This window comes from Equus asinus, chromosome 2 (genome assembly GCF_041296235.1).
Source record: "Equus asinus isolate D_3611 breed Donkey chromosome 2, EquAss-T2T_v2, whole genome shotgun sequence".
NCBI lineage: Eukaryota > Metazoa > Chordata > Mammalia > Perissodactyla > Equidae > Equus > Equus asinus.
In genome coordinates, this window is record NC_091791.1 from 71,362,106 (window position 1) to 71,372,797 (window position 10,692).

The 10,692-nt window shown below is 47.9% G+C and overlaps 1 long non-coding RNA gene across 1 annotated transcript in view; it reads right to left on the reverse strand.

Moving 5' to 3' along the window:
* Positions 1-4,438: 4,438 nt before the first annotated feature.
* LOC139041194 (uncharacterized) overlaps positions 4,439-10,692 on the reverse strand; it is a 28,046-nt gene continuing 21,792 nt past the window's right edge. The window contains exon 3 of the long non-coding RNA XR_011496004.1: positions 4,439-4,980. This is a non-coding gene — a long non-coding RNA (uncharacterized lncRNA). The remainder of the gene's footprint in view (positions 4,981-10,692) is intronic.

Below are 10,692 nucleotides of genomic sequence, written 5' to 3' on the forward strand. Positions count from 1 at the left end.
TCAAGTGACCTGCTCAGGTCACTCACCTACTAAGCAGAAGGCCTAGGACCAGCCCCTGACTCTAAATCTAGTGCCATTAGCACTTATCATAACACGTCATATCTGTCAGCATTTTACTAAGCACACCTACATTCATTAGGAAGTGGGATGGGCACCCACCAGCAACTCCCCCTGCAGAGGTCTGGAGATGACAAGAGCCAGGGAAAGGAGGAGGTGGTGATAGGAGGTGACAAGGTACAGGCAAAGGTGAAGATGAGTAACCTTCTCCCAACTGCTCCATCTCAGGTTGCAGAAGAGTTGCTCATGGCCACCTGTACTCCAAGGGGTCTTATTTCAAAGAAAGTATGGGGGGAAGTAAGCTTTTATTTAAGAGGTTGCAGCAATTATTTTCGCAAATAATTCTCATAAAAATGTTAGGAGATGGGACCCAGCTCCCTCCCACCTGCCAGCCATGGAATGGGGAAGAAAGTATTAGACACTCAAGCTTCTCCATGGTCCAATCTTTAGCCTCCTCTCCAGCTTCATCTCCCCTCATACTCTGTCTTACTTGATGCTTCAATACAGCAGCATCCTTACCGTGCTGTCACATATCACTGTACATTCAGTCATGAAGTTCACTGTCTAGTTCACCCTTACTTCCCTTCCCTTGGCGAACTCTTACTCATTTCTCCACATCTCAGCTCAGCCACCATATACTTCAGGAAGTCTTGCTCAACAACTGAATTGAGAACTCCCAGAGGACACCTCCTCTGTGTTCCCCTATCCTACCCTCAGTGCTTACCTTGCCTCAACATTTCCCTTATTACGTGAGATTATCTCACACTAGAGATACAAACAAAATTATCTCCTTAAAACCTCACTCATACCACATCACTCTGGCCCATAAAGTGCTTCAAGAGGCATCCTATGGAAGGTAAGAGAAGATACAGGTCCCATGCTCTGACCTTTAAGGCCCTAAATGGCCTGGTCCCTGACCTTCTCTCCAAACTCCTCCTTTGTCCTTGCTTACTGTGATGCCACTGTCTGTTTTCAGATCCATCACCCTGCCAAACCGTCTCATGCCTTAAGACTTATTTCCTGAGCTCTTAGCACAGTTGTTCCTTTTTATTCTCCAGGGCTTTGCTTGAAAGTTGCCTTCTTACAGGCACCTTCCATCTCCACCTCTAGAACTGTCATCCTTTCCCACTGTTCCCTATTTCTTTTCTTCACTGCAACCACAGAATTTTATAATTAAGATATTTATTGACTTATTCATTTATTGTTTTCTTGTTATTTAAATCTCTAATTTAGTGGAAAACACACCGTCAACTCTTCATGCTACTGGAAAGCACAATCCAGACTTTTTAATCTGTATCCTTCCAGGGTGTTTGGTGCACTGTTACATCCTCAAACGTGCCAAGTAAATGAATGAGCAAGCAAAGTTCAGGAATGACATAAAAAGAGAGGGAATTACAAAATAGCAGAGATTTAAATAAATTAAATATTAGTGTTAGTTTCCATAATAACTTGCATTGAGGGAACTCTGAGTGCTTTAAAAACACTAATTTACACTCTGTTCACAGGAAGAACTCATTATCTCTAACTTACGAGCAAAGAAAGTCAGCCAAATGAAGCGACTTTTCCAAAAGGAATATAATGCATTAAATAGGGAGCTTGGTCTAAACTCTGAATAGCTTTATTTTATACCCTGTCTTGTTCCCAAAGGATTTTCGATGGCTTTGAAAGACACAGACAGTTACACAATTTAGAGTGTTCACAAAAACAAAACAAGCCAGTTGCTCAGGAGAAGCACGATTATTCCTGGTACAAGGTCTGAAAGAAACTTCTTTCTTGGGTCCACACAAAGGGCAGAAAACCACATCCTCAATCACATCCTCCAGGCAAGGAAGCAGTGGGGCTCACGGGGTTGTTTGCGGCACTCCTCAGTGTGGGCCAATGGCGCGGGGCCAAGGCTCAGATCCACAGAGCAATTCTCCAAGGAATCAGATCAAGACAGCCCAGGTGTGCAATTCTCTGATGGCCTGTCTTAATCCAAAAAGAACATCTGGAGATTCTGGAGGAATCATTTAACAGCACACTCTTCATACGCTGGGCTCTGTGAATTTTACTTTTCACCCAAAAACTTCTAATAAGTACTACCTAACAGTGAAATTGAATGTGACAAGCATCTGGAACACGGTCAATGTTGTGTAACAATGAAGATTTCCATCTGATTTATCAGTCAGATGACCTGGGGAAGGGTATATTAGCTAAGGTGTAGGTTAAGCTGTTCTAACAAAGAGACCCCAAAATACAGTGACCTAGATAAAACCACACTAACATTTTGGGAAAAAACACTGGGAACTTCTGGTCCTGTTGCCTGTGTTAACTAGGCCAAGAGGCCCATGGTGGGTAAGGAGGTCCTGTGGACCCACTGAGTGGGGCCTCAGAGAAGGGGCTTAGGGGGTCACTTACTGGGCTTCTGCGTTTCCTGTCTATAGTGCAGGAATTAGAGCTGTCCACTGTGATGTTTCCTCCTTTTAATACTATGGCTGGGGCTGTTCTTCTATGAGGCATGACCAAAGTGTATACCCCTCAGCCAGGAGTTCTCCACTGTGAGGGTTCCAGCAGCCCGACCAGATGGAGGGGATGGAGGGAAAGGTGGCTTTGAAAATGCAAGTTCCACCTACCCGCGTCCCAGTATTTCCATTTTAGCCACTGAGCTTTTATCAGCCAGGGAGCTTTTGCTGGGTTTCAAGCTGCCTCAGGAGCCCTCAGGAGCCGGCCTCAGGCGCCATTAATTAAACCCGCTTTAGCCTGGCAGCATGGCTGCAGGGTCAGAGTGTGGAGGATGCCGGGAGGAAGGGGAGGGTCGTGAAGAAGGAAGGGGAGGGCCGTGAAGGAGCACAGAGCGTGGTGGGCGTGGGGAGGGGGTGTGGGAAGGGGTGTGAGGGGAGGGGCTTGAAGGAGCGCAGAGCGTGATATGCGTGGTGACGGGCATGATGGAGGAAAGGGTGGATACATCGGTGCTTTCCTAAGAGCTGTAAGCAGCAGTGACTGTGACTCCTTTCAGCCCTCAGGCCATGGAGCAGTGGGCCTTTTGCTGCAATTTGCGCTTGCCCTGAATCTTTGGGGTGGGGCCTTCAGCCTGGGTGAGGCGTGAAGGGGGCGTTCCTGACGCCACAGGCGTCCAAGTCTTATGGCAGGCACCACTGTCACGCTCAGACTTCTCAGACTTGGTCTCAGGCTCACCTGCTGTCTCTATGGGGCGGCTGTGGACTCTTCAGGTGGGTCGGACTCACTTTGGGGGGCTCAGAGCTGGGGTGGGGTGAGCACAGCTCAGCAGGCAGGGGATGAGGGGCAGGGTGGGGGATGGGGTGGAGGGTTCTGTGGCCATTTGGGGTCTCCTGGAGTGACCATATACAATTGAGAGGCTGCTGTTACCTGTTATCAGATGCATAGGACTAAACTAAATGATAGCGGATGCTTGGAGGTCCCAGAGAAAATTCACAATGGAAGCCTCACTGCAGGTGGGGCAGGCTAGGGCCATCCTTCTGTATAGAAGTATCAGGGAACCTTGGGTTGTGTTTCTGGACCATCTGTCCTTCTACCTTGTAGTGAACACAGGGAATGTGTACAGATAAGAGACAGAGGCTGTACCTGCCGATCCGGGTTCTCTAAGTCTGTTCCATTCTGCAGAATGGTCAGCATGGCTTCATTCAAATAACATACTTATTACTTATATGTATTGAGTGTTTGATGCAAAAGAAGTGCTTTGCAAATTAGCTCATTGGGTTGGTCAACATTTGTAAGAGGTTGTTAAACCATTTCACAAAGGAGAAAGGTAAGGTTCCTATAGGGGAAATGTTTACACATAATCACAGTTATATGTCACAGGCAATTGATATTGCCTGCTGTGTGATGAGTCTGTGATTCACTTTAAATTGGTGAGGAGAATCTAGTTATGTATTCTTAAGTTGACAACCAATAAACTGTATTAAGCGTGCCAGTCTGTAAATGAGATTTACCATATTATTGCACATCATGTGATATTCCTTAATAATGAAGCTAGTATGTATTAAGGCTGTGTACAGACTGTATATACGTTTGCGGTTATGCAAGAATAACACATGCCAGATCAGCACAGGGAAGCGTTTGGCTAGAACCCCAAAGAGGACTTCAGCTTTATATACCTACAGCCTCATTTCCCCAACTCTATCATGTCAACTTTCTGCCCCTGGACTCTGGTAGAGATGTCCCTGTCTGAACCAGAATGTCCACAATGTTTTAGGAATCAGCGACCTTCATGGATGTGGTTCTGGGCTTCACCCAGGAAGAATAGGCCTTGGTGGGCGCATCCTGGCAAAAGCTACACAGAGATGTGATGCTGGAGAACATCATTCATCTTCTCTCTGTTGTTGAGTCTGTCAATAAGGATTTATTTACTCAACGAGTATCCAGAGAAGTTTCCACATATCATGCTCCCCTCAGCTCTCATTTTTATTCTTTCATAACACAACTACGAGAAGGTAACTCTGTTTATTGATTTAATGACATGTAGTTTGCCCCTTCACTAGAATATAGTCTTCTTGACCACAATTTTATGTCTTTGTTGCTGCTCTATTGCCAGCACCCAGAACAGTGCTGAAAACTCAATGGATTTTTTTTAATAACTAAAAAATAAGATTAAACAGTTCCTAAGTAATTATTCTGTTCTAAGCAGTAAGCCCAAAGTTTGAGGCCACAGTAGAAAAAACCACCAGGCAACATAAATTTAGGTTATTCTGGATTAACTAGAAACATTTAATTCCTCATTTGTTGAAAACACTGGGAATCTTTACTCTGTGAGCTTGCTCATGCACATCCACGAGTTCCTCAATGCTTTTGGCTTGGTGTCATGGTGTTCCTCCTGCTCTGCTCAAGGACTTACAAGGTTTTCTTCAATGCTCACTTAGTCGTTCATTGAGATCCTGTCCTTTACTTGAGGAATATGTATGGTTCCTAAAAGACAGTTCAAAATTCAAGTGGCTTTTCCCCATGAACAGGGTGGCAGGTCTGCAAATAAGACAGAATTTCCCATTGGAGCAAGGAGAGGAGTTGTGGAGGGAAGAAAGGGGATTCCCACAAGGCCTGAGGCTGGGTAAGCTCCAGGCATGTGTGTTCACTATGAGGAAAAGCCTAGTCAGTGAGGGATCAGGACCTTGGTAATGCCAACTGCAGATTTCCTTAAGTCCATGGTCTTTTTCAGGAAAGTATGGGAATCCAGTGGGGAAAAATTCTCAATGTTGTCATTATTCCTAGCATTTATCAATGTCTTTTATTCATAGTTTATGTCCTCTTTGGATTGAAAGTTTCATATTGTGAACTTTGCCCTCATCCCTTCCCCTTGATGATTTCTTCTCTCATAACCTTACCAAAATCCGTCTTAGTTTTCTCTTCAATCTTGAGAACATTTTGTAATTGACAGTGCCCTAAAACATGTTTCTAGACACTAGTGCATTGCTCCATTTCACATTCTTGCCCTGTGTAAGGGTCAATATTTGCCTTGCATGCTGTACAACACTTTGGTTCCCTAATGCCTCTTGAGAAATTTATTTTTTAATTGACTTTAGGCAGGAGAAGTAACCTTTAAAACCAAGAAATGGTACCTATACCAGATATCTGCAGGAAGGATCCATCTAACTGCACAGTGATGGTAAGTTTCTTGGGTTGAACCCTGGTCCCCTACGTTAGAGGCCTGGGAATGGGATGATTACTAGTAAAGCACAATAACGGGACTATAATTTGAGTTGGGAGTAAGTGCCATCCCAGCAGAAAGTTTTGCATAATTTTAATTTAGGAAAGATATTGACCTGAGCTCAGAGCTACAACCTGAGTTCTTATAAAAGGAAAATTGTATAAACACGGCTCAAATACCTAGTCTATGAAACACAATGATGTTACAAAATTAACCAACTGTACAGTTGAGGTGTTATAAAGAGGAAATCTCTGGGCTGGTCCAGTGGCACAACAGTTGAGTTCACACGTTCCACTTCAGTGGCCCAGGCTTCACGAGTTTGGATCCCCAGTGCAGACATGGAACCACTTGGCAGGCCATTCTATGGCAGACGTCCCACATATAAAGTAGAGGAAGATGGACACAGATGTTAGCTCAAGGCCAGTCTTCCTTAGCAAAAAGAGGATTGGCAGCAGATGTTAGCTCAGGGCTAATCTTCCTCAAAAAAAACAAAACAAAACAAAAGAAGAAGAAATCTCAATGCATGCAAGAGAGTAACACACCGTGCATATGTAACTTACATAGGGAAGGTTTTTAACCAGGAACTATGACTGACTGATTAGCCTAGAATTCATACATAGAGAAAAGAACAAATGAACGTCTGTGGGCAGTCTTTTAAGTGCCTCTTATCTCCTCCAATAAGCAGAAATCTCACGTTGGGGAAGAACCCATTGAACAGAACTAGTGTGAGATGTTTTCACTCACAGGTTCACAGTGACTTAACATATGTGAAGTCACGTGGGCCCAGGAGGCCCACCTCTGTAAGCTGTTGGACCAACTGAGGCAGCAAAGCCATGAGGAAACACTGAAGTTTCACCTGGAAAATACCCAAGATATTCTCCAGAACATGAAATACTGGTAGGCAGACCAGATTCAAAAAGACAGAAGGGGATGGCCTGAAATCCATAATTAACGTCAGATGAAGCCTGCTTAGGAGCCCAGGGGTGTGCCCAGGAAGTTCAAGATGAAAATCTTGCCTCTAACTTTGGAGAATGTTGTGGACTTTGCTGCTCTGTTCTCAGCCAACTCAGGAGGTTCCAGGGAGAATTTTGATCTGAATAACTTATGGAGGGAGGTTTCAAGGTCATGTAATTTAAACAAGTGCAGTCAAAGAGATGGCTGTAAGTGAGGAAAGCAGGGCTCCTGGAGTGGTGAGAGTCACTAGGCCAGATGGGAGAGATGGGGGGCTGGGGAGGGTGTGGGTACACCAACGATGCACTCCTCGGGTCCCCAAGATGCCAGATGTCTGGGAAGCAGCTGCCACCATGGCCTTTACTGCTGCAGCCACCGCCAGTGCCATTTTCCCAACCACCAAGAACACCACCACAGTAGGCTGGACAGGGAAGTAAGAAGTAGGTTCCAAATTCACCACTGTGGTCTCAAATCTGGACGTGGGAATGTTGGGATTGGGTCTGATAGGAGTCGTTGGGCAAGAGGAATTACCCTGAGGCAGGGGCATGAAGATCCCTGAGCTCCTCTCCAAGTGTCATTTGTTGTATTTGCCTCTGTTGAGCTGAGGTGGATCCCTGCCCCAGAGGTGACCAGAGTCAGCCCACTCCACATGCCACACCACAGGGGGCGCCACCCCACCCAATGCATCCCAGGAGGCTGTGGGACACCACCCCCGCTGCTGGTGCCCTTGCACCGGCTGCTGCCAAGTTCATCATCCTCCCTCAGGAGCCCGGCCTGGGCTGGAAGGAGCCAGAATGTGGAGGGGCTGAGACACAGTTTGGGCACACTAGCTGCCTGGCAGCCTCCTGCTCCAACCAGGCTGATGACAACTGCCAGGGTACTTTCAGGTCTCAGGGCCCTTTTCCCCATCGTAGACCCCAGACAGAGACTCATCCCAGGAAGCTGGAATGGCTGGCCTCCTTAAGACAAAGCAGGCTCCTCCAGAGGATACACCTCTCCCCGTGCCCTGCCACAGTGCACCCAGGGAGATGGCCAGGGGAAGGCCTGCCTTGGCCCTTAGTCATGGATTTCTCTCAAGAGTAGAGCTCTGGGCAGCAGGAGGGCATGGCTTTAGTGACTCAAGAGTGAAGGGAGGTGCCTGCCCCTGGAAGGGCAGGCCTGCCAATTTCCCCACTATTTCCGCAGGGGGCGTGGCATGCCTAGTGTGGCCAAACTCCTTTGGCTAGCATTGTGAGCCCTGTTGACTTGTCAAACATTTACTGCTCCCTGTGTTGAAAAGTTCCTTCCTGATGGGAGGCCTTGTTCTGTCAAACAATAAAGGAGGCCCCGGATGATCAGCATGCAGGAGGGATAGCCTTGCCCTGCCCCCTGGCTCCTGATGGGCAAAGAGGGGCAGAAAGCTATTTTCAAAGGATGGGAGTGGGACCTGAGCAGAAGGGGAGAAGGGGATGTGAGACACAGTTGTAGAAGTTGGGAATCCCAGTTCACCAGCAGCTGCACCCAGCCACCACCAGTGGGCTCCCCCACACTTTCAGTGCCACAAGGACCTGTCCCTCAGCAAGCCCAAGGGCCTTTCTGAGGCCAGTCACCTTTGCTGTGCATGCGTAGATAGAAAGGAGGGTTTTCCCTCCATGGAGTGGCGCTTCCAGAGTGCTAACAGTCAATAAGACCCATGGGATTTGTCAGTCAGTTGGGGAGGGGCGGGTGCACCCACCATCCTCTCTTCATTTTCCTGAGATCCTAGATCTGGTGAGAGTCACTTGAGGTTTCCATGAAATTAGTGGAGTTCTCACTGTGTTGTAGGGGATCTTGTTGAGGTAATGGCTGGCCTCTGTGATATCAGGTCTTGGTGAGGTCAGAGGGGGGTCTCTATAATGTCACTAGAGGTTTCTTGGAGGTCATGGGAGTTCTTTGTGTGTTCAGGGAGTTCTCTGTGAAATCAGGAGACCTCACTTTGAGGGAAGAGGGGTTCACTATGAGGTCAGTGGAGGTCTCTGGGTGGTCAGACAAGTCTCTGTGTGGGCATGGGATGTCTCTGTGTGGTCAAGGGGAGTGTCTAAAGTGTCAGGGGATGACTCTGTTAGGTCAGCTGAGATCTCTGTCTGTCAGTGAGGGCAGAAGGGGTCTCTATGAGGTCAGAGGTGGTCTCTGTGAGGTCACGGTGTTACCAAAATCAAAGTGGGTTGAATCCTTGCGAGTTAAGTTGGCATGAGCACACTAAAGCTATTTGGGGACATAAACCTTCCCTCGTTTGTTTGTCTTCCAGCCCTTGACTATTGGGGGCAACTGAGAATGCTGTGTAGTAGCTTCCCTCACTTCATCTGTAGTAAGTTCACAGAAGGTGTCAGTTCACACAAGGGCAGTGTGGAAATTAATGGTAACTAGAGAAGCTCTCCTGATGGAGCGGCCATTTTTGCAGCTGCAGCTGCCACGTTATGTCCTTTGAAGGGCTTTACCATGGATCCCAGCTACTTTCTGGGGGACCTGTACCACTTCTAACAGTTTAAGCATCTCTGGCCCATGTTTAACGTCCATGATTCACTCTGGAGACCTCTGTGGCTGGAGGTCACTTCTGGGCAAGCATGGCTTAAAGACCCATTGGAATCAAGGAAAAGGGCAGCAGAGTTTAAGATATGACAGGATATTAAAGAAATCTGAAGGGTCTCTGGCATCATATCTTGATACTGAAGTATTCTATTTTGGGATAGCCAGAGGCCTCATCAGTCACTGGTAGACTAGAGAATTGATGTAGGAGTCCAAACCCTCATAGGTAGGTCCATAGCCAATTTTTTTGCTTTCTTGATTAACAGGCAGATGGCAGCTACTGCTCTGAAGCTTGGGGGCTACACTTTAACCACGGTGTCCAGCTTGCCCCACTCAAAAGCGTCCGTTTATGGTCGCCGTAGTTTATCAGAGAAGCTGATAGCCCTGCATCCAATGTAAAGAATCCAAGGAAGAAAAAACAGAGCCATCCCTTTAGACACATCATATCCCTTACAGGTCAAGAAGCTGAACATACTTAGCTCACATCTGACTCTATCCTCCTGGGGATAGAATCACACCCTGCAGGATTACCCTTCTCCCCGCCCCCATTTTCGATGCCAATTGCAAGTTCGGGTCGTGACCTGTGCTCCTGACAAAGCGGCCGCGAGACCGCAGGTTCCCACCACCCCCTCCCTGGGTTTGAGGGCTCTGATAGAGCGGCTCACACAACTCGGGAGAACCTCTCCCTTCTGAACAGCCACAGGGAAGAGGTGCATAGAGCAAAACATGTGTGGCAGGGAGGAGGAGCTCCCGGGGCCTCTCTGGGTGTGCCACTCTCCCCGAACCTCCACGTGTTCGCCAACGCGGCAGCTGTCTCAGCACCGTCCTTTCGCAGTCTGACGGAGACTCCATCGCCTGGGCATAGTCGATTACGGTCATTGGCCGTTGGCTACTCAGCGTGACCTTCAGCCCCTCTTGCCCCCGCCCCCACCCCAGGGCTGGGGGTGGGGATGGGGACGGGGACAGGCCTGAAACTTCCAAGGCCCGAATCGAATCGCACAGTTGGTTTCCCCGGCACCCAGCCCCCACCCTTAGGGCTTCTCCAACACTCACCTCGTTAACACCAGTTCAGGTGGCGTTGAAAGGGGCTTGTTAGGAATAACACCAGACAAACCACTTCGCCTTTCTGGCTCTGGACTCGTTTCAGGAACTGAGCCCTGAAGTAATTCTCCTAACCAAAGATGCGCCATGTGGCTCTCGTATGGGCAATCACAGGACTTTTAGGCACTCGGTGCCAGAAACCAAGGGAAGACATTTACTGTTATAGCCCCAGGAGCGCACAGCATTGAGAGCACTAAGGTCACGGGCAAAGCTAGATTCCCCTGTTCTGAAAACTTACTGATTCCGGGAAAGCTTCCTCTTTATGGCTTCTGGCTTCAAGGGGCATATGTTTTACCCGGGGCCAGCCACCTACCTGCTTCCGTTTTACCTTTCCTGGCGTGGCACCAGCTGCTCACTCCACCTGTCCTTGGGCCCATAGT